A 25,085-nucleotide genomic window follows, 5' to 3' on the forward strand; every position below is an offset into this window, starting at 1 on the left:
AAGAGAAACCATTATTAAGAACATCCAGGGCATAAGAATCAAAATGTCTGGATGTTAATTGAATACAGCTGAGGGGCTGAGATCTGGATTCAACGTATTACTGATTTCCTAGGGAGACCTCTGTTCATCTGTGAGGAATTGTAGTTCTGCCTGTAACGAGTCAGTCTGGGAGGCAGAAGATCGAGCCCTTTACTTCTCCTTGTGGAGGGGGAATCACATCCATGACTGCTGGAGGTTGACAGCATTCTTCCCTTTCTCGATGGTCTGACACTGCTGCGAATTTTCCAAAGTTAAAAAAGGACCCACAGTAGAGGGAGTTACTGGAGAAGGATCGGTGTAAGCTCTGGAGGTGGTAGGGGTATGGGAGGATTGAAAAGGAGAGCGATGGGGGGAGCACTGTGGAGGAGCTGGACAAACTGAAAACTGAAATGGGGGAATCAGTGGTGGGTAACACAGTAGTGGAGTTAAGAAGAGAGGTGGGTATCTCAGTTGTAGTAGTCGTCCCAGTAGTACAGTTCGGATGAAAAAGGCCAGGTGGAGATCGGTTGTTGATATCTTGGTCAGCTGGTTCCCGAGAGAGGGGATTTAAATGCTGATTGGGCTTTTTGTACTTGTTATCTTTTCATTTACTAATTATTGGACATGTTAACTGTTGGCACAGCCCCTTTTCAAACATACTTATACCATTGTTCTGACACTACACAGTTTATCTGATGAAGTTCTTACTAATAAAGAACGAAAGCTTGACACCTGCTCCTTTGTAGCACTTCGCTTTTTTATTTTATTTTTATGTAAAAGTATTGGAAGTTTAACAGTTGTAAATCAGTCGAATTCTTCTTACATGATCGGAGAGTTTACAGTGGTTAATATATTTACAGGTCTACTTTGTTTCATTGAAAGCTCATTTCACTGAATTTGAATTCACCCTGACCAAAACCACTGAAAGCTCAAATTACTGAAAACTCATTTCACAGAATCCCATTTCACTGAAGTGAAGTACTGGCATTGTGTAGAGTACTGTAAGGCAAGTAAAAAGGTATATGCCCTTTTCTCCACTGTAGTGCGATCTTGGAGTTAGTATATATAGTCGGGGGGGGGGGGCACCTAGTTTGATTTTATATTATATTTCACGAAAAGCTTAAAAACAATGCATTTTAAACCATAGACATGCAAACTTACAACACGAATGACTAACTCTTTCCAGAAGACAATATATATATCCAAACTAAGTGGGGGCTACACTCCCCACACCCCCCAATGTGAGGGGCCTTGCATCCCACATCCCCCTAACTATATATACTAACTCCAGGATCACACTACAGAGGGGGAAAAAGGCATATACCTTTTACTTGCCTTACAGTACTTGCACAGTGCCAGTACTTCACTTCAGTGAAATGAGATTCGGTGAAATGAGTTTTCAATAATTTCAGCTTTCAGTGATTTGGTAAGGATGAATTCAAATTCAGTGAAATGAGCTTTCAATGAAACAAAGTAGACCCATGTTGTCATGTATGTGTGTGTGTGTGTGTGTGTGTGTGTATGTATGTATGTATGTATGTATGTATGTGTGTGTGTGTGTGTATCTCTCTCTCTATAATATATATATATATATAAACATTATATATAAAATCACACACACACTGTTTTGCAAACTGTGCAACTTGACATGTATATTTATACAGTACAATGAAAAAAATAAAATCATGCCCGGTTTAACACTACAACGTAAAGGAATGAGAGAGGAGAAAAGAACAGAAAAAGGGAAGGTTAATGAAGAGATGTATTTACAGTTGTGTTTACATATTATGTGGCATTTATGACACTGTATGCAGAAATAAAAGAAACAGTTGTGAAAGTGAGCACACAGGATTGGTGGAATGGAAGTAAATAACTAGTAGTCATGAGTTAATGAGAATATAAACAAAAAGAGAATGAGTTAAGAGGGGTACGGTGAGTAAGGAAGAGAGAGTTGCATGTAGTGAAACATTTAACCAAGTTAGTGGTGGCGGGGGCATATCCAACTTTGGGAGATATATTAAGAAGTTTACAATTAGCCAGATTGGAGTTGTGCTTTATGTGTAGAGGGATGACACACTACAATTTAGAGACATAGTTGGAACACAGGAGTCACCTACTGAGTTGTTCGATTTGGTAGTAATAAGTGCAGGGAATTGGTCCAATTGTTGAGTAGTTTATTACACTGTTTTGAAGTGAAGGACAGTTTTTATGTTGATATATTAGAGTGAGAGCTGTGATTAGTTGCAAATAGGATAGGCGACCTGGCAATTCTAGCCATTTTGATCTTTAGTGCAGGACAATTGTGGGAAAAGGGTAGAAGGTTGATGGCAAATTTTGCAATTTTATTGTAAGATGAACTTAGTTTAAATAACAGGTTTGATTTGAGGTTAGTTAATTAGGGGGAAGCATAAAGTAGTGATGGTAGAAAGTATGCAGTTGCTAAGTTTTCTTTGTGTTAATTGTAAGATACCACTGGGTTCTATACAAAGTACCAAGTTTTGGATTTTTTTTTATCACATGAGCTACATGGTGGTCATATTTAAGATTACCATCCCTCAAAACACCTGACAGTTTGGTTTGGGATACTGCTTCTAGTAGTGTATTATTAGCAGAGGTGATGGTAAAGGATTGTTTAAGTCAGAGTTATTTTTTAAGGAAGAACAGCATGAATTTTGCTTTGCTAGGGCTGAGAAGGAGCAGGGAGTTTAATAACAATGTTTGTATAGAGGAGGAGAAAGCTTGTATGATTTTTAAGTAGAGAGGATAGAAGCTGAGCAGATAAGGATGGAGTCATCTGTATACTGAATAATTGAGGCATTTTAGAAGTGGTGCTGTGGTAGCGTTGTCGCCTCACAGTTATACGTTGCCTGTTCGATTCTCAGTTAGAGCGTCTTCTGTGTGGCGACATGCGTGAATGGGCGTTCCTTCGTTGAAAGTTGTGCGTTAGGCCCGGCAAGCCAGCACGTAAAACTCTACTGACAATCATTAGCGGACCGGAGTTCCGCTGTGGCGACCCCTAACCGGGAAAAGCCGAAAGACACAAACAAATGTAATGAACTGGTACAGATACTGAACAGTAAAGAACAAAGTGTAGAACCCTCTGGTACATCTAAAGTTACTCGAAGGAAGTAAGGATGAGCAGGTCTGCTGTGACTTCGCAGCTTGCTGCCTATAGGAAAGATAGTTATGACATGGTGACAAAAAGACCGATCATTTAGGAGAAGAGCAAATTTTCAAACATCACTATTTTCCTTTAAATTTCCTTTTTTGCAGGGGGCAACCCCCATACCTCCCAAACTTATATATACCAAATTCGACATTACCATACCTCAGAGAAAAGGGAATGTTCTGAGAAATGGCAATCTTGGACTTAATATACTTAAATCTGGATTTTCGGTCAGTCTTCCATGTTACTGGATTATCTAATGCGAATACCAACATTTCAAATGGTTACTGTAAACATTACTACATGTCAGTTCACATCAAGAAAATGTAGAAAACAGTTGACAGAAATATCTTCTGTATTCTCTTCTAGTGACATGAACCACAGTATTTCAGACATTACAGACTGGGCAGCTAGTAAATTGGTGATAAGTCATCCATCTGTAATGCTGACTTCCTGCACTTGGAATGAACTCGGGCAACAGTGGGATCAACTTAAAACAAAGGAAGCATCAGCCAAACAGCTTTCTATCTATAAGACCAAGGTTGGAACACACTCCCTTCAAAGGGCAGCACAAAATAGAAACCAGACTGCACCTAAATAAGTAAACACACATCACTTGGGAGATGGAAAAGAGGGTCATGTGACTGACATCATCCCATTTGCTGCACATCATATCCTCTTGGGTACCGCATAGTCAAGGCCATCTTGTGACGATAAGTTCAATCCATGTTATGTACATAGGTGGTGGTCTGCAATTGCCTCAGTCACATTTTCCATCTAATCTGCACTAGTCTGGGTCAGCTGCTGGTACTGGTAAATCTGCTGCTGTGTGCATCTGTCAGAAAAGGAATGGAAAGCAAGGATAGGATGACCAAGTAAGATGATCATGTTATGATTAAAAACCTCAGTGACTGAATCACTCATAATATTTCAGACTACAAAAGTAAATGGAATATGCAACACTTTGGATGTCATATAACAGACTATGCAAACATCTTTGGCATGCTGGGTAACATATACATGACAAGGAGATGCACTTGTAGATTATCCATGTTTTTCTTTGAGGCTCCATTTAATAAGATAATAATAGAATGCATGGAGTCGGCTGTATCAAGTACTAACGTGGAAGGTGTGAGCTGATGCAGAGCCAGGTGTCATTTTAGTCTTCACAGGATTGCTTCACTGTATCTGTTAACCAAGCTGAAGAGGAAAGACTCACTGACTGTTATTGTGAAGCTGATATTCTGATTTTTTTTGTTGTTGCCGTGGGGATACAGAAGCCACAGCCTGGGAACTCTTGGTTACTGCTATATTACTTACTGTGCGATAGCAGTTAGTAGTATGTTTGCAACTTCCAGGTGAGATGGCCACTCGGTATGGTTGGTACTCCAGTTATTTGCTGTCCTAAGCAACTTGTTTATGGAGTCACAGAAAGATTTAGGAGTGTTTAGGTTATTATCCAGATTAGTGCAATAGGCTTACTTTGCATTCCTTAAAATGCATTGGCAAATGTTATGGGTTTTTCTTCTTTTGTGAAGTAATTGTGGTTTCAGCAGTTTCTCTCTCTCTCTCTCAAACACACACACTCTAACATCACTCATAACCAATGAGTCATGGAGCATTATTGTCTTTTTCACCTGACGAAGTGTTGCAGATCTGTCTAGGTGACCTAGCAGAACTGAACTGAAAGCTCAAAAAGGCTTCATCCATTTCCTTTCCTTTGTAGGAGCATGTTGTTCACATCAGGTATGGTGTACATTATGTTATTAATGCTGGTGTACATTATGTTATTAATGCTGATCTTTTTTTTTTAATTTCCTTAAAGTTACTGTTCTTGATGGATTTGGTACAGCTTTACATATATGAATTGTAAACTCTGCTTCATGTTTACAGGCATATTATTCCAGAAATGTGATAATGTTGTGAGTGCCTGCTAAAATTCCAATTCAGGATATTTTTTGTTCCAGTTCAAGGGTTTTGATGTGTAGGGATTAAAAATATGTCCATAATTTTGTATGTGGAGTTCAGTTTTCCAGGGTCTCTTGGTGACGAGGGATATTAAATCTTCCAAGTTGTAGGAATTTGCTGCTGCTGTTCTCTTTGAATCAGCCTAGTGCCTTGGTGAGACGCTTCTTAGGTTTGCTTGGTACTTGGTAGTAATTTTACATTTCCTAAGGTTCTGATCATCATTACTGCTTCCTGTCCTGCTACGCTGGGTGATTATTCTGGATGACATTTTGGATTTAGATAAGTTTCTGCTAATATCAGTACTCTTCCAGCTTTCTTGTGTCCCGTCACCTCTGAAACATTACACAGCTGGGTCAAATAAAGATGATTTGTTAAATGTGTGGCTTTAGGCAGGTTTGCATTGTGGCAAAGATGTGTGTTTTGGTCAGGATCCATGCTTGCAGTTCTGGTGTCTTGTTGCAAATGCTTCTGCAGATTAGGTTAATGATATTAAGTCTCTTTTGAGTTATTTGGGTTGAGTCTGGTTGAGCTAGATTCAGTTCAAGCAAAGATTAGCAGTTGTTTGGTTTAGAGGTCAACTGGTTTAAGTTCTATTACTTTTAGAGCAGATCTCCAAGGCACTGTGCAGAAAATCAACAGCAGGAAGAGCGACACACACATGAAACCCACAAAAGGTAAGTTAAATAGCAGAGTTATTGTTCCTAGCTACAATCATCTGTGTACTAATCAGTGCAGTCATTCTTAGACAGCAAATAGCAGGTAATCTTTATTCTACTCAAGTATTTCTTTACTTGTGTTCTAACCTCACTCCTCTTGTTTGCTTGCGAGAGCAAAGCTGTCAGCATTACTGTATTTTTATGTCCACTACATATAACTAAGCAAAGAGTTGAAGATCCTATGCTTATATTCTCAATTATTTGGTTAGTTATAAGACAATCTGAGCTGTGGTGAAATATGCATTCCTAGTTGTAACCAACAAATTTTTAATTCAGGTGTCATGCAATGGACAGATTTATGTTTTTGAAATGCTTAAAAGGACCAATACTAGCTGTGTTATATAAACATCATATGGACAGACCAAAATAATTGTTACTTTACTCTGGGTTGTACAGACTGCTCAGAGACAACCTGTGCCTTGCATATAGAGCAATCTCTGACCCAGCTTTAATGGGAATGATACACGTTTGCAAGTCAAATGGCACAAGGGTCACTCACTCAACAGAACTTGCTGGACAGACAGATTTGTCTCACAGATGTTGCCCCATATTTGGAACAAGCTTCCTATTCATGTTAAATAGGGCCACTGAGGGGCTTTGTTTAAGCGCAATTTGGATGATTGAATGGGTAGCTGGAAATTCACCCCAGGGGTTCCACCTGTGTCCCTCTTGGACAGAGGCCATTAGGTGCCGATTTTAATGTCTGCTTGAACAAGACACCCTTGGGAACACAGGTTGAACTTGGCTATGCTTGTAAGGGCCCTGGGGCTGTTAGCCTACGAACCTCCTATGATCAGCTCTACACATGGGAGGGACTCTGGAGTCTGACAATTTTTTGAAGATGTGGGATGACCCCGATTTGTGCCACCTGATTAGGGAGAGTGTTTCCTATCAGCAAGAACAGTTACAAGAGAGAAAAAAAGGGAAATTTTATGCAGAGTAATTTTAGCTACAAGTCTTTTCAAGAGTTGTGGGAGAAATAAAATTTACCAGAACAGTACTAGTTTGCCTTCAGGCAACTGATTGCATATTATAGAAAAATAAAGTACTCCACCCATGGGGGGCGGTCTATGCTGTGAACCTTTGTCACAGTGAATCGGTATGAGGTATCGAAGGACCAGACACATTTACTGTTATTTGCGACTGGCAGAGGGGGGATGTACAGGTAGTAAATACAGTTTAGCATAGCTCTCAACTGTCCAGATTTTTGCCGCATATTTTTGGTCTACTGCTCATAAGGCTTGTGATTTTCTGGCAAATCAGTGAGGACTGAATTCACTAAATAATAGACATTTAAGTTTCAGATTTCACATCCTTTAGAAAATGCTTGCTAACACAAAACAACTTAGCAACTTTCTAAGTTTTTACGAGCAATATTTAAAATTTGTTCCTATTTTTGGGCCTTTGTTCCCCCATTATTTTTCGCTTCATACAGATTTCTTGTACTAAGAGGTTGAGAGGTATGCAGTGGTGTAAGGCTGAACATCTGGATTTGACAGAAACATTACAATGGAAAGAGGCAAGGTACAACAGTGAACTCTTAGGGAAGTTGATAAAGTTGCAAGATCAGCATAGAGAGTTCTGCATTTATGGTACTTGACATCAGATTGCATGAATTAGGAAGATGTGGGGAAAGGGGGAGCAGGAGCTATTCACGATTTGAGAATGTAAAAAAGAGTGCAGGCTAGCAGGAAGCAGGTGGCTATGACTATTAGAGTAGCCTATTCTAAGCATACAGAGTAAACATGGGAGGTTTTTTGAATGGGAGTGAAGATTATTCAGGGTGACTGGAAAAATAATGAAATACAGGCCTTGCTGGCAATCTCAGTTCTAGTCAAACTATTTTGGCCAGGAAATGAAAAACCAAATGTACTTGCTCCAATGTCTAATTTTAAAATGGAGATGTATACTTTGCTTAAACAAATTATACAATACTTTAAGCTGAATCAGGAGCAAAAGTTAATAGAGGGGTGGGAAATTGGTTAATTGTTATTTGCTAGATGTAAAGGTTAGCTATCTTTTAAATCTTAAATAGATAAACACAATTACCTCCTGTACTCTTTCTAACACAGAAAGACTTTCTCTGACTTAAAACAGTATACACAATTATCTTTTGTGTCTATTTTAACCCAGAAAATGTTTCTCTCTGATTTATGTAGGCAGATATCATTGCCTTTTATGTCCATTTTAAACAAAGAGAGTGTTTTCCTTGATTTACATAGGTATACATCATTGCCAGTTGTGCCCATTTTATCCCCAAAAACTGTTCCATAGTTTACTTTAAGAACATATCATTGCCTTTTGTGCCCATTTTAATCCCCAAAACAGTATTTCCATGATTTACATAAATACATACAATTGCCCTTTTTTGCCCATTTTAACCCCAAAAAGGTGTTTCTCCCAATTTACAAGGCATATATCATTGTCTTCTGTCCCCATTTTATCCTAGAAGTGATGTTTCCCTGAATTACATATGTACATATCACTGCATTGTGTCCATTTTAACCCAAGAAATGGTGTTTCCATGATTTATACAAGTACATATTATTGCCTTTTATGCTCATTTTAACCCCAGAAACGGTGTTGCCATGACTTGCATAGGTACAGACAATTGTCTTTTTTTTATTTTAATCCCAGAAAGGGGGTTCTCTGATAACATAGGTATGTATCATTGCCCCTTTTGCCCATTTTAACCCCAGAAATGGTGTCTTTTTGACATCAACAGCAACAGACTTGCTTTACTGGGCACTATCCCTAGGATCACGTTTCTAACAGTAATTATACAGTGGCAAGGTGGTAATGCAGACAGACTGATACGGCAGAAGAACCAAGGGTCATGAGAAAAGGAGAACCAGGCAGCATCGAACCACATCACACATTTACATTACAACTGTTAAACAGCTGCACCTATCTAAGGACAAACCAAAAACAATGCACACCCTGTCCAATTTGTGTGGCATTTTTGTAAAATATGGCTTACTGCAGTTATGCATATCACTGCATTCTACAGCACAGGTCAACAGCGGTAATTCCTCCCCAGCTTTGCACTAGTCTTACACACTACCCATGCAGGATACTTGGGGACTATAAAAATCAAAACCTTTTCTCATAGCTTCAGCTGCTAGTCAGCTAAAGTCAAACAAATGGAATATTTTACAAGAAATTTTATCAGATGCCAAATGGTCCAAAGTGCGCCACACCATGCAACTTGACAATCAGTGTAACAGGAGCTTACTCATACTGCCTTAACAGCACCATTCTCCATCTATGTTTCTAACCAATTAACTTACACCCCAAATGACTAAGGACTACATTCAGCAAAGTAATTTGTACAGAATTAACCAAAACTGGTCAGTTACCCATCTGATTTTGTGTAACACTCCAGGTACTGTATCAGACGATAACACCAGGCTTATTTTGAAGAATAACAGAGAAGCACTCTTTCTCTGTGCTTATCATGCTGATATGGTGTTTAGCGGTGGTTGTTAATGAAAAAAGTGACAAAAAAAACTGCAGAATAGTCAGTCTCAGCATGAAAACAAAAACTAGTACGCATAAAAATGCAGATACTCTGATCTGAGGTAATTTCTGATCACTAAAACGTATGACAGAATGTTACCAGTTCAGCAATATGGCAGTGAAATGCTTGCTGCAGACACAGATAAGAGCAAAATACTCAAACAGAAGTGAAACATGACGCTCATGTGCTGAATGATAAGAGACAGAGATGAACAGAAAAAAATATTCACTTCACTGTGGAAAACAACCAAATAAACTAATTAATGTCACTGCAACAGTGGTAATGTAAGAGCAAGCATGCAAAGGTATACGTCAGGACAGTATGTCACATAAACGAACACAATCATAACTAGACACGATACAAGAATTCCGTCTAACTCATTCACTGCAGTGGAGCTCAGGAAGTTTGCACTGTAACTTCCAATGGGCGGAGCCTAAGCCTTTTGACAGAATCAAATTATGTCCTTACATTTCAAACAAATGTTCATATCTCTGGAACCATAAGGGTTATGAAAGAAGGATAAATGACAAACCCTTCAGCACAAACTGTTTTTCTGGAGGTAGTATTCTTTAGGTTCTAGGTCTTAAACTGAAGTTTATAAGTCACAGTAAACACAGTAACTATTACATTTGTAATATTTTACAACTTAAAATATCTCAGCAACCACTCCATTTACACACATACTGCCAGCAACATTTTATTCACCTAGATGAGAGCTTTTCTAGGAGGCTAAGGAGTCCTGTCTGCATTACTTGGCTGTTGAGATATAACTTTCACATTTTTCTAAATATCTATATAAATTAATATCATAAAGACAACAGTCAAAAGCTATTTACCTGCACTAGACAGGGGTCAGATATTAATGCAGTTGAGTTTGCCATTGTGTAAGCTTTACAATTAAATCTTTTAAAACCTTGTACATAGCATGGTTTTGGAATTATTGATGCAAATATGAACAAGCAATATTTGACGGCTAGAGGCGTCAGTAGGAGTTACCTGCAGATGCAGCTGGAGGCGCCACTCGGAGGTAATTTAAACAAGTAGTACAACAGATAAGGAGACTACCTGCACACTTTCATACTTGTTTGGAAAATAACATACAAAGAACAAAGTGTTTGAGTGTGTGACAGAGTGAAGCAGGAGTCAAGTAAGGGGGTGACAGAAAAGAGTAATAAAAAACAGTTTTATAAAAGTGTGGGGGAACAAGGGGAAGTGTGCAGCTATCACCTATCTAGGTTTAGGAGATCCAGGCAGTAGTACCGAATTTGAGAACATGTTTACCAGTAAGCCAGGATGCACCCTGTGGTGACACACCATGTACACGCAGGAACTCAGTAGCCCATCAATCTGACCCCTTACAGGATGCCTGACTGAGTTAATTTGACCCTGAGAGAGAAACTATAGGAGATATTGGATTGGGGGGGGGGGGGGTAATCCAGGAGTCCAGTAATTAACTTCTGTTTTAACACGTCTTATACAAAAATATAAGCTAATAAATATATTGTTTTATTTTAATACTACATTTGCTTTTATATAATTATATGTTTGATTTACCTGTATGTAATGTGGAGCTTTTCTCCCCGGGCCTCCACTGAAAACAGGCTCCTTGAGCCCAGTGGACCTCCCCGGTCATCAAACTGGAAATAAATAAACAAATAATACACAGTAATAGCATGGATTCCTGACAGCTAATCTGAAATAGTCTTAAGTTCAAGAAGCCAGCAATTAGAGGGAGAGGTAGGCTGGTAGACTGGGGACCTGATGATGGGCCCACCAAAATGGTCCAAATCAGGGTACACAATTGCTAAAGGGCAGCCCTAGTACGAAAACTGGCATGACTATCTTTGGACACTGATTTTTAATTAGTAGCACTGTTGTAATATTGAACAAGTCTATTAAATCCAGGGCCTACACATTATCACCATCTAATATTCAAATCATAGTATTACTTCATTACTAAAACAGATTGTGAAATCCGATTGTTACTACCTTCGTACAGAGCCAGAAAGAAGTGTTAACTTTGGTTATAACAAGCCTCATTGCTTAAACATGTTATATAACTTGCCTTCCAGCCAATTCTTCCTAAAGAATAAGAAAATAAAGCATATCTAAGACTACGCCCCACATATATTTTTGTGTGCAAACACCTAGTTTGATGTCTCTTCTGTTAAGTTTGACAAGCAGGTAGATTTGTACTAACAACCTGTCTCTCCAGTCTGCTGCATTTATTTTATTAGAGTTGGAATGTAGTTAGTTTAGATCCAACAGTCCCACTGTTCCATTTTAAGTATATAACAAGGGTAAAATGGACATTCCAAACAGTCTATAATGACAACTCTTGGCTAAGAAAGACTTTTTCATTATTGTAATCAGTGATTAAGATTCACAAGTTCAGATTCTGATACATGTCATAACTAATACTGTGTGTGTGTGTGTGTGTGTGTGTGTGTGTGTGTGTGTGTGTGTGTGTGTGTGTGTGTGTGTGTAATTAAAATAAGCAATATTTCATCAATGTCAAAGAGGCTGCACAGTACAAAGCAATATGAACATATTTCTACATATTTCTCTGTGGCAAAGAGTTTTGATCTTCCTTCTGTATAATGTGGCATGCCCCCCTTTCTTCACTTCATCTGAATTCAGTTATTTAAAACAAAAATGAACCTAAAACTATGCATGGCATATTAAAATGCAATAAATATAAGAAATAGTACACATTTTTTGAAAAAAAAAATCCAGTGAATATGAATAAGTAAATAAATCAAGTAAAAAACTATAACCCTGGCATTCACAAAGATCCCCCCCCCCCTGCATTAATTGACTAATGCTGGTCAGTCAATTAAAGTGACAGAGAGAGAATCTCTCACTCAGATACAGTGGTAAAGCCACATGTAGAAACATCTCATTAGTGGCTGAGCCATGCCCTGGAATCGAGCATTGTGCTGTCAGACCTAACAGTAGTAGCGTTCTCCCTACTAGCCCACACATTATGGTATCTTAGGAACCCCATATATGCACACATGTGCAGATACACAGCCACAGAAATATCTCTTCCACCATGCACACCCTTACAGAAACTATCACCCATACATCTGCACCCATGGTTCAACATACACTCATGCCCCTAAAGACATACACAACCCCCCACAGCTCTGCTATCCGTACCAGTACACGACTTCTTCCATATGAGTGAATGGGTGTATGCCACCAAAAGACACCACTGACTTTATAAAGTACAGTCATGTACACTTACCATAACTGTAGATGTTCAAGTGTATTCACTGTTGCAGTCATCACATTTGGGTTATCCTGTCAAGGGTAGCCCTCAGTCAGCCTGAATACCAGAGGCTTAGTATTTCTACGTCAGTCCATGACTGATGTCAGGTCATCAGTGGTATAAAATCAGGCAGCAGACGCCATTACATTCATTTTTCTTGCCCTGTCAGGAGCCCCCAAAAAGGGAGCTATGCTATGGTGGAAGGACACCACCAGTAGAAAGTAAATACCAAAAATTCCCTGTAAGGAAAGAGAAAGAGAGAGAGACAGAGTGACTGGGGGATGGAGGGGGGAAACCAGGACTGCAACAGTGAATACACTCGAACATCTACATTTATGGTAAGTGTACACAGCTGTACTATGTTCTTCGTATTTCACTGTTGCAGTCATCACATTTGGGTTGATTCTCAAAGCTGACAAAAAGGGTGGAGGCAGTCAAGAAGACTGGGGCCTGGCTAGGATGCCCTGCAAGACTGCGGTGGCAAAGCCTGCCCTGGATTTGGAGAAGATAGGCAGGTGGTAATGCTTGGTGAAGGTATGAACAAATGTCCATGTTGCAGCCTCCAGGTGGGGACCCCTCTGAGAAAAGCTGCAGAGGTGGAGGTTGTCCTGGTGAAATGCATCCTGACCCACTTTGGGGGTGGTTTCCCATGCTGTTTGTAGCAGAAATGGATGCAGTGTGCTATCCATTTGGAGACTGTTTGCTTGGATATGGCCTTGCACTCTTCCCCTGCTGCGAAGCTGACTAGCAATTGATCAGTTTTTCTAAAAGATTTAGTCCTGTCCAGACAGAACTTGAGCTGTCTGTGCACATCTAGAGAGTGCAGAATCCTGTCCCCCTTGTTTTGTGGGTTAGGGGAAAAAGGTGGGCAAATTAATGGATTGGTTGAGAGCAACACTGGACACCACTTTAGGCATGAAGGATGGGTTAGTCCTGAGGGAGACCCTGTCAGCATGGAAAATGATGAAGGGCTCTACAGCCATGAGTGCATGTAGCTCTGATACTCTTCTAGCTGAAGTGATGGTCAGAAGCAAGGCTGTCTTCCAAGAGATGAATTTTAACTCTGCTGAAGCTGCAGGTTCGGGGGGGGGGGGTGAGCTTTTCCAACACAAAGTTAAGGTTCAAAGCTGGGGTGGCCTTAAGTTCTTAGCCCCTCTTAGGAACTGTTTGATAAGAGGATGTGAGAAAAGAGGTGGCTCTGTGATGTAATGAATAGAGATGGCAGAGGCATGAATTTTAATAGAAGAGAAGGACAGACCCCTGTCTAGTAGGTCTGCTAGGTTATCAAAGATGAGAGGTAGGGAGGGCTGTGCCATTCCAGCTCCCTTAGCCTGGATCCAGGTGCAAAACCTTTTCCACTTGTCAGCATAGAATTTTCTAGTGCTCGGGCATCTGTCCTCACGTATAACATCTAGGACGTATTTGCTTAGGTTGGCAGCTTGAGGAGAGGTCAGAGAATAAGCCAGACTGCCAGGTTGAGGGTCTGCAATTGGGGATGCATGAATTCTTCATTCCTCTGGGTCAGGAGTGTTGGTGTATCTGAGGCAGCTGCTATGGTGGCAGGGGTGACAGGCTGCGCAGCAGTGGGTACCAGTGTTGGCGTGGCCAATCTTCCTTCCTTATTTTAAGCAGTACCCTTGTAATAAGTGGTACAGGGGGAAATGCATAGACCAAGAGGTTTACCCACTGGAAGGATAAAAGCAACCACTTTCCAGGCCTTGATGTGATGTTCTCTGGTGCAGAATTTGCTGAGATGATGATTGCAGTGGGAAGCAAAGAGGTCCACCTTTGGAGTGCCCCATTTCTGGGTTACAAGGGTGAAGGTTCTGTGGTCTAGCTGCCACTCATGTGAGTCTAGCAGGTTTTTTCTCAAGTTGTCTGCCAGAGAATTTAGGAAGCCTGGCAGGAATTGTGCTAGCAGGCATAGTTGCATGGCTGAGGCCATGTGCCAAAGGGTCATGGCAAGCCTGCAGAGAGGATAAGAGTGAGTCCCTCCCTGTTTGTTGATAAACCACATCACTGTTGCATTGTCTGTTTTGATTAGTAGAAGCCCCGGGGAGAGTAGGGGTCTGAAAGCTGTCAGGGCATGCTGAACCACTAGCATCTCTTTTTGGTTGATGTGCAGATGTATTTGATTTGTGCTCCAATGGCCTTGAATGCACCTGCCATCCAGGTGTGCACCATGGGCATAGTCTGATGCGTCTGTGGTGAGGGTCTGGGCAGTGTGGGGTTGTGAGAAGGGAAGTCCCTTGTTGTAGTTGCATGCTGCTGCCCACCAAACAAAATCTTTCCTTAGACAAGGTATCATTGGCATGATGTTGACACCAAAGACTTTTTAGGTACCACTGTAGTTTCCTCATATGAAGTCTGGCATATGGAATGAGTAGAATGCAGGAGGCCTTGAACCCTAGAGCTTGCAGGATTTTTATTGCGGATAACTGGGTTCTGGTGGCTAGCTGAGAGAAGTCGCCTGTCAGGCTTGTTTTTCTGGAGTAAGGAATGCCATCTGGGATGCTGTGTCCTGGCTTGCTCCCAGGATACAATTTTTGTGTGGGGACTAGTTTTGATTTCTTTTCATTGATAGTATACCCCAGGGAGGTCAGCAGGTCCTTTACAAAGGTCAGGTGCTGTAACAGCTTTTCCTGACTGACTGCATGAATCAGGCAATCATGTAAGTAGGGGTAAATCTGAATATTTCTTTGTCTGCAAAAAGCAATGGCTGGAGCCAGGCATTTTGTGAAAACTCTGGGAGCAGTGGATAAGCCAAAGGGAAGCGCAGAGAAAGTACAGTTTTGTACCTACCATAAATGTAGATGTCCGATAGGTATGCATCTGCAGTCCTTACATATGGGTTGTCCTGCCTCAGGCAGCCCTTCGGTCGGCCGGATTCCAAAGTCTGGGTCCGGCGTCGGCTGATGTCGCCCTTTCCCCGACGTCAGAGCGCCTGGGGTATAAAAGCGTCAGCCGACGCCATGTTCCTTAGTTTTTCTTGCCCCAGATGCCAGGTGCTCTCTAAAGAAGGCTAAATTTTGGAGAAATGAATAAATTCCAATCATGCAAACCAATAAATAACAAATACACCATAAAAGATAACCCCAGCTAGCTAAAAGGAGGGATAGGTACCCAAAGAATACCACAGAGGGGTAGGAGGGAGGGAAAACCTGACTGCAGATGCATACCTATCGGACATCTACATTTATGGTAGGTACAAAACTGTACTATGTCCTTCAAGGATGCATCTGCAGTCCTTACATATGGGTAGAATACCATCGCCAAGCTGGGGGTGGTAGGACCTAAGAAAAGGATGGTGTAGCTAACATGCCCTGCAGGACTGCAGTAGCAAAGCCTGCTCTGGATCTGGAATATAAAGGCAAATTGTAATGCTTGGAAAATATATGCACAGAGCTCCATGTAGCAGCTTCTAAAATGTCCTTTGTAGCCACCCCTCTTAAGAAGGCTGTGGAGGTGGCTGTTGCTCTGGTGGAATGAGGTCTGATGTTAGCTGGCACAGCTTTTCCATGAAAAGAGTAACAGAATCGAATGCAATTTCCTATCCATTTTGAAATTGTTTGTTTGGAAATTGCTCTTCCTTGTACACCAGCAGCGTATGCTACAAACAGTTGGTCAGTTTTTCTGCAAGTCTTAGTTCTGTCCAAGTAGTAACGCAACTGTCTGTGAATGTCCAGGGTATGCAAAAGTTTCTCTCCTTTATTTTGTGGATTTGGAAAGAAAGTAGGCAGGTGGATAGCTTGGTTCAGTGAGACCCTGGATACCACCTTTGGCATGAATGAAGGATTGGTTCTCAAAGAGACTCTGTCCTTATGGAAAATGAGAAATGGTTGTACTGCCATGAGGGCCTGTAACTCAGATACTCTTCTTGATGAGGTTATGACCAGAAGGAAGGCAGTCTTCCAAGACAGGAATTGTAGTTCTGAAGATGCTGCTGGTTCAAATGGAGGTAGAGTTAATTTTTCCAACATGAAGTTAAGGTCCCATGTAGGCACTGGTGGTGTCCTTGGAGGGTTGATGTTTTTTATCCCTCTTAGAAACTGCCTTAGCAGAAGATGAGAAAATACAGGTGGATCAGTGTTGTACTCTGCTGAAATAGCTGAAGCATGAATTTTTATGGATGAGTAAGAAAGGCCATTATGGAGCATTTCAGCCAAGTATTCAAGGATATGTGGGATGCTCATCACTGTCGGATCCTGACCCTGTGTGGTGCTCCAGGTTCGAAATCTTTTCCATTTTGCCGAATATGCCTTTCTTGTGGAAGGCCGCCGAGCTTCCATGATGATATCCTTTACCCTCTTAGATAGTTTATCCTGGTGAGGAGTCAAGGTATTTTCCAGGCTGTTAGCTGCAAGGTTTTCAGGCTGGAGTGCAGAGTTTTGTAATTGTGCTGTGTCAGAAGAAGTGGCCATTGTGGTAGAGGCCATGGGTTCGTGCGTGACATGCTCTTTAACAGTGGGTACCAGTGTTGTCTTGGCCAGTCCGGAGCTATCAGAATCACTTTTGGTTGCTCTGTCCTGATCTTCAGTAAGACCTTGGTCATTAACGGAAGAGGTGGGAATGCATATACTGTTAGAGCATTCCAGCTGAAGGATAGGGCGTCCACTTTCCATGCTTGAGGATGGTATGTCCTTGTGCAGAATTTCTTCAGTTGATGGTTGTGGGGGGAGGCAAAAAGATCTATGTCCGGCCTTCCCCAAGATTGTGCTATCTGAAGAAAAATGTCTGGATGCAACATCCATTCGTGTGGATCCATGGTGTTTCTGCTTAGGCTGTCCGCCAGTACATTGTCCTTTCCTGGTACGAACTGGGAATGCAGCTCTATATTGAGTTTTAGGGAAATTTCCCAAAGATTCATTGCCAGCCTGCAAAGAGGGTAGGAATGGGTACCTCCTTGCTTGTTTATGTACCACATAACTGTGGTATTGTCTGTCTTTATTAACAGGTGACCTTGATGCAGGAAATGTTTGAAGGCCTCGATTGAATGTATCACTGCCAGCATTTCCTTTTGGTTGATGTGCAGGCACAATTCCTTTTGAGTCCACTGCCCCTGAATACATCTGTCCTTCATGTGCGCTCCCCATCCATGGTCTGAGGCATCCGTTGTAATGGTTTGGCTGATATGAGGCTTGCTGAAAGGTAGACCCATGTTTGACTGACTTGCTTGTGCCCACCACAGAAATTCCTTGTGAAGGCATGGAATGAGGGGGATCAAAGCTTCTAGGCTGTGACTGTGTTGAGACCATAGACTCCTTGGGTACCATTGCAGTTTCCTCATATGCAGCCTTGCTTGTGGAATCAGCAGAATGCAAGATGCCATGAAACCCAGGGCCTGCAGGATTTTCCTTGCAGTCAGCTGGGTTTGTGTTGTCAGATTTTTGAAATAATTCGGTAATTGTTCTTGTTTTTCTTCTGTGAGAAAAGCCATTTGGGTGTTTGTATCCAGCTTTGCACCCAGAAAAATTATTCTTTGGGATGGAACAAGTCTTGATTTCTGAATGTTGACTGTGTATCCCAAGGCCTGTAGTAGGCGGATGGCATAGTTCAAGTGTTTTAACAATGTTTGTTGGCTGTCCGCTTGTATAAGGCAGTCGTCCAGATATGGGTATATTTGAATCCCCTGAAGTCTGCAGTGTGCAATTACTGATGCTAGGCATTTCATGAATACTCTGGGCGCAGTAGATAAGCCAAAGGGCAATGCTGAGAATTGATAATGCTCTGAACCTGCAAGAAATCTGAGGTGTCTTCTGCAACTTTGTCTGATAGGGACATGCAGGTATGCCTCCTTGAGGTCTAGAGTTACCAGCCAGGACCCCTTGCCCAGCATGGGAAGGAGCTGCTGTAAGGTCAGCATTTTGAATTTTGGCACGATGAGATAAGTATTCAGTGCGGACAAGTCCAGAATAGGCCTCCATTGCTTTTCTTTTCTTGGAACAAGGAATAGTCTGGAATAAAATCCTTGGCCTTGTTCTGTGAAAGGAACCTTTTCTATTGCCTTCATTTGTAGTAGTTTGGAAATCTGCTTGAAAGCCTCTGCCCTTTGATTTGGTGGCAGGTTTGGCATGCCTTGTCTTTTTGGTAATGTATGAAAATGGAATCTGTATCCTTTGTCTATTATTTGCAGTATACATTTGTCCTTTGTAATACTGTGCCAATTTTCTGAGAATAAAGATAGCTTTCCGCCCAAAGGTGCTTCCAATTGAGCCCTGGTTGGCGGAGTCAAAGTCAAGTCATTGAGTTTGTCTTTGTGCAGTAGATGTAGGTCCTGCACTACCTCTCTGGGTAGGAGGCTGCCATTGAAGTCCTCTGTAGGAGCCTCGAGCTTGTCCTCTACCATGCCTGTTTTTGCCTCTTTGAAATCTGTCTGTGTCCGGAAAGGACCAATTCTTAGAAGGCCAATTTCTGCTGAATCTTGGTGGTTGGACCTGGAGAAAATCTTTGACTGTTTGAACTGATTTAGCCTTTTCTTCAAATTTCTTTAAGACCTCTTGAGCCGTGGAACCAAATAACTTTTGTTTTTCCAATGGTGCATCCAGAAGCTTTGCTTTAACATGATCTGGCAGTGTTTGTTCCTTCAGTCAAGCATGTCTACGTATGACTGCACCTGTCATTGCTGACCTACATGAAGCTTCCAATGCATCATAACCACACTGTAAGAAATGGTTGCTAACCTGTTGAGAGTTATGCACCAGATCCTGAAGGGCCTTGCGGTCTAGGGGTTCAGGCGAGGATAGTTTTTTATGCAATTCATCTAACAGATACTCTTGATACCGTATCATATGGAATTGACAATTTAATGCTCTCATAGAAAGAGTGGAAGAAGTATACACTTTTTTACCCCATCTCTCTAAAGCCCTGGATTCCCTTTCAGAAGGAAGTGGATTCTTGGCAGTGGTAGTAGTAACCCCTTTAGGGCCCTGAGAAATAGTTTCTGGGTTAGCAGAGTGGCCCTTGTAAAGGTATAGATGTGAGTCCGGGACCCTGTAGTACCTGTCAGGTTTGACAGGAGCCGGAGGGAGGGAGTCAGGGGAAATACTAGACTCAGAGTACACATCTTCTATAACATTCAAAACAAGAGGGATAGCCAAAGGTCTATGCTGAGGTAAATGTAAAGAAGTCCTTAACCTCTTCCTGGAATCAGAGAATTCCTGGCCTTGCCATTTGAAATGCTCTCTCATGGAGTGAAGGGTCTCCCCAAAGGAAAACTCTTCAGGGGGGGAGGCCGAGGGAATAGATTCCTCTGCATCAGAATCCTCGTAGGCCGGAAGGGCCTCCTCCTGGTAGTCTGAAAGGGCAGAGTCATCTGAGGCCTCATCAGAAGACTGGGGATCTGTCTGCTCAACCCTGGGCCTTTTGCCTGGAGGAGGTTGAGAGCCCCTGTCTGGATGTGGCTGAGAGCCCCTGATTAAGGAAATAAGGTCCTCAGCCAAACTTAAGATTTGTGAACCGGTAGTGGATCCCTGAGGAATAGCCTTGGGAGGGAGAGATTTTGGCTGTTTAGCAGCTTTAGCCCGTGTAAAGGCCTTAATGGACATGGATACAGGAGGCCTGGCTGCCCCACGTGCTGGGGTAGTTTTATCAACAGAAATGGTGTCGGATATTTCCTGAGCACCGGTTTCAGGCGGAAATTCTATGACCGACTCAGGAATGGCCTCCGGTACCGAAGTTACCGGTTGTGTGGTGTCATTGGTCTGAAGCGGTAGAGATTCGGCTTCAGTAGAGACCGAGACACTCGCGGTAGGCCTAGGCATGGAGTCGGCCGAAACCGCGGACCACGTGTGTCGGTCCTTATCCTTTCGTTTTTTGGGTAAATGTGCTGTCGGAAGCTCCGACGGCATGATATAACAGAAATTTTCCCCAAAAAATTCTTCTGCAAACTCTGCCCAACACCTAAGAGTGCGTTTATTGAAGGAAGCACAGGCTGAACAGGCCGAGACGTCGTGGTCTGGGCCTAGGCAGGGTAAGCAGTAAGAGTGGAAATCCTTATGAGGTATTTGTTTCGCACAAGATAAACAATTGTTAACTTTAACCATTTGATCCGACATCGGCTGAGGCAAGAAAGAGTCCCTAACGGGGTACTTAGCTTTTTTGAAGTCTTTGGTAGCTGAAATCACAGGAGCTGGCCGACCGGCACTTGCGATCTGCTTCTGCTTCGGGCACCTCGCGGCAAGAAAGACTGAGGAACATGGCGTCGGCTGACGCTTTTATACCCCAAGCGCTCTGACGTTGGGGAAAGGGCGACATCAGCCGACGCCGGACCCAGACTTTGGAATCCGGCCGACCGAAGGGCTGCCTGAGGCAGGACAACCCATATGTAAGGACTGCAGATGCATCCTTGAAGGACATCTGAAAGTGCATAGATCCTGCCCTGAAACATAGGTATTTCCTGCAAGATTCCCTGATTGGGATGTGTAGATAGGCCTCTTTTAGGTCTAGGGTGACTAACCAAGCATCTTTGAAAAACATAGGAAGAAGCTGCTGGAGGGTGAGCATTCTAAATTTTGGTATCACCAGAAAGGTGTTTAGAATGGATAGATCGGGGATTGGCGCCAGGTGCCCTCTTTTCTGGGTATCAAGAAGAATCTGAAATAGAAACCTTGGCCTATCTGTTCTGCAGGAATATGCTGTATTGCCCTCATGGAGAGCAGGGAAAGGACTTGCTTTTTTGGCCTCTGTCTACTGGTTTGGAGGAAGATCTGGAAACCCTTTGGGGGTTGGCAGAGTGTGGAAATAAAATTTGTATCCATGGGAAACTATGTTGAGGATCCATCATTTGTTGGTAATAGAAGCCCAGTTGCTTGCATGGAAGGAGAGTTTTCCTCTTAGGGCCAAGAGCAGGTGGGCAGAGGTAAGGGGTGGAGGTGTAAAGTCATTGTGAGTTCTTACCATAAGGGGGTGGCGTTGCACTCCCTGTTTTTGAAAAGGAGGAACTCCATTGCTTAGATCTCTGCATTCCCTGGGGCTGCTGTCTGGGGGGGGGGGTCTGCTTCCTCTGGGTCTGTACTGAGCTGGCCTGGAGGGGGCAGGAAAGGACCAGTGCTTGGAGGGGCAATGCCTATTGAACCTCGTTGGCTCGACCTGTAAGAAGTCTGTCTGCATAGATTTAGCTTTTTCTTCCATCTTTTTTAAGACCTCTTCTGCCTTGGTGCCAAATAAATTGTCTTTGTTCAATGGTGCGTCCAATAGTTTGGATTTGACATGATCTGGCAAGGTCTGCTCCTTAAGCCAAGCATGCCTTCTAAGGACAGAACCAGTGACTGCTGCCCTGCAAGATGCTTCTAGGGCGCCAAACAAACATTGCAAGGTGTGCTTAGTAACTTGACTTGCAGAATGCATTAGCTCTTATAATTCTTTATTTTCTGCACAAGCAAGAAAGGAAGACATTTTTTGTTTCAGGAGTTCCATGGTATGCTGCTGATATTTCAGCATGTGGAGCTGGCAATTTAATGCTCTAATAGCAAGAGTAGCAGAGGTGTATACTTTTTTACCCCATCTGTCTAAGGCTCGGGAATCCCTGTCAGAGGGAGTGGGATTCTTAGCTGAGGTTGCTTTAATTCCTTTAGGTCCTTGAGAGATGACCTCTGGATCAGCAGCAGGATTTTTGAAAAAAAAAATTTGTGAGAGTCTGGGACTCTGTAGTGCCTGCCAGGTTTCCTGGGAGCAGGAGGAAGGAAGTCAAACTGGATTCCATAAAACATCATCCACAACATCCAGGATAGGAGGAATGGCCAACGGTCTGTATTGTGGTACATCTAAGAATTCCCCGAGTCTCTTTTTTGATTGAGGATAGTCTTGACATTCCCATTGGAAATGATCCCTTAAATTATGAAGGGTTTCCCCAAATGAAAAATCCTCAGGTGGAGAGGCAGTAGGAATAGATTCCTCTGCAACAGAATCGTCATAAGCAGAAAGGGGTTGCATGTCTTCATATTCATAAACATCAGAGTCGTCAGACTCCTGTTCAGATAAAACTACTGGGGACAAATCTCTTTCTTTTGGAAGGGGTAGCCTGGCTTCCCCTAATAAGTATAATAAGGTTTTCTGCCATTTTAAGCATTTGAGATTGAGGCAAGGAAGCAGATGTCTGAGCTTGGGTCATCATTTTTCTGGGCATAGTTCGTACCCTGGGCCTTAGAAACTCAGTAGTTTTAGAAAGAACTGAAGATGCGAAAGAAGTAGTCAGCCTCTGTCGAGTATCGGTATTGCGAAGTACTTCCTCGGAAACCAGTGCCTGCTCAGCAGCTCCGGACCCATCCAAGGTAGAGACATCCACAGGATCTTTAGTGAAAGAAGAGTGTCACAGCATACCGGACTCCGAAAAGGTCTCGGTACCAGCCTGCGAATCCACAGAAGCGGGCTTCAGGGGCTGCAAAAGGGCCTCAATGAGGACCAGAGAACTGACGACTAACTTAGAGGTTAAAAAAATAGTAGGTGAGAAAGAAACCAGGTGGCAGATACTGCTCAATGCATCTGTTTACCCTGGAATTAATGAATACATATCTGTAAAACCTATGTTAGAAAACAAATGAGTAGACAGGTATGTATTTAAAATTTTAATATGGGAATTTTATTAAATGTATGTAAAAATGTTATTACCTTTATTATTTTTCATTCATTATTAGTTGAATATATTTATGAGTATGTGTATTTTGAGAGTATTGGGGATTTTTTTTAATTTGAGCACTGGCACTTTAATAGACATTTAATAAATTTAATACATGTGACTTGAGGATGGGGCTATATATAGTTTGAACTATGGAACAATTACTGTTCTGATGAAGTCTTTACTAGAAGATGAAAGCGCTTAACGTGGTTTTAAGTGTACTTTTATAATAAACTGTATTTGGTGATTTACGAAGAGACGTGTGGATTAATTCATAGTGCTGGTGCTTATTGGATGCTGAGTACTGGAACTGCAATAATTTAGTGTTTTACTAGTTGACTGTTCCGGTTATCTGCTTCTCTTCAAATCCACCAACTGTAAATCTGAGAAAGTCAGTAGTGTGATTTAAATGTTCAACAAATGCTAAAAAGCTAACCCGGTCACCTTTCCAAAGAAGGATCAAGTCATCGATGTAACGCCTATAAAACAAAATGTTGTCTAAATAAGGGGGAATGTAAAAATGTTCTAATTCCCACTGGGCCATGACCAAATTGGCAAAAGAAGGGGCTACTCTTGACCCCATTGCAACACCAGATGAATGTTGAAAAAAAACAGTTACCAAACTTGAAAAAATTGTTGGTTAAAATTAGTTCCATCAAAAGTACAAACAGTGTTAATTTTGTTATTCTCAAAAACTGTGTGTTGCGTCAAGTATTGCCTTAGATATTTTAGTCCAATTTCTTGATCAATACTGGTGTATAATAAAGTAACATCAAGACTTGCAAATTCAAAATTACCAGATGTTTCAGTATGACTTAACAGTGCTAATAAGTGCCAAGAGTCACATAAATAAAATTTGGACTGTTGTACAACTGGATTTAACAAGATATCTAGCCAAATGGAAATAGGCTCTGTCTTAGAATAAGCAGCAGACACAATAGGTCTAAAAGGGGGGTTGGTTTGGTTTTTATGTACCTTTAGTATACCAAAAAGCACAGCCATCTTAGGATATTCAACTTGTAGATATTCATACGTATCAAACTCAAAACTTTCTTCACAAAATAAATCAAATAACGTTGTATCAAGCTTCAGAAAACAATGTTTGATGTAGTCACTATCAACCACTTTATAACATTTGTCTTTGTCTAATAAAGCAAACATGGCTTGCTCATAGTCGGCAGTTTTCATGACAACTATTAACCCCCCCCCTTGTCTGCTTTCATAACTCTATGCTCCTTATCGTTACTCAAATCACTTAAAGCTCTTCTCTCACCTTGAGAAAGGTTGGGAACAAACTTCTGACCACAAATTTCTAAATTGGTGTTCACAAAGGTTACCAAAAACCTGTATAGTAGTGTTTAAAGTTGGATTATAAGTGCTTTTTTTCTTAAAAACACCAAATAGTCAAACGAAACTCAAAATAAATCCACCAGGAAAGGAAGCAAATGTCGATACATTACTGACTGCTGGAATGTTATCAAAAATAAATTTTAAATTAAGTTTCCTCAAATACAGCTTAAAATCTACAATCAGTCTTGCAATACTAACAGTATCAGATGGAATAAAAGAAAAACCACATTTTAAAACGGAAACAGTGTCCTCATGTAAGTTATCACCACTTAAATTCAATACATTAATATCGAATGCTAATTCTTTTTCAGACTCTTCCCTTTCCCCATATTCTTGGCCTGTGCCTGTTGTGACCACTTTGGAATCTTTTTGGTGCCAGAGGACTCCATCAGAAATGGGCCGGCCATATTAGTTGTACCTAATGGACCGGCTACATTTTGACCTAGTTGACTCACAGTGTC

General features: G+C 41.7%; 1 protein-coding gene and 1 non-coding gene across 2 annotated transcripts in view; both read right to left on the bottom strand.

The window, feature by feature from the left end:
• SLC43A3 (solute carrier family 43 member 3) overlaps positions 1–25,085 on the bottom strand; it is a 918,925-nt gene that overhangs the window by 810,674 nt on the left and 83,166 nt on the right. The gene's annotated exons all lie outside the window — the stretch shown is intronic.
• On the bottom strand, positions 1,382–1,469 carry LOC122812546. The gene has a single exon (XR_006366517.1). It is a non-coding gene; the product is annotated as a small nucleolar RNA SNORD116 (small nucleolar RNA).

The sequence above is a fragment of the Protopterus annectens genome, chromosome 9.part0 (assembly GCF_019279795.1).
Source record: "Protopterus annectens isolate FY-2018-M chromosome 9.part0, PAN1.0, whole genome shotgun sequence".
Lineage (NCBI taxonomy): Eukaryota > Metazoa > Chordata > Ceratodontiformes > Protopteridae > Protopterus > Protopterus annectens.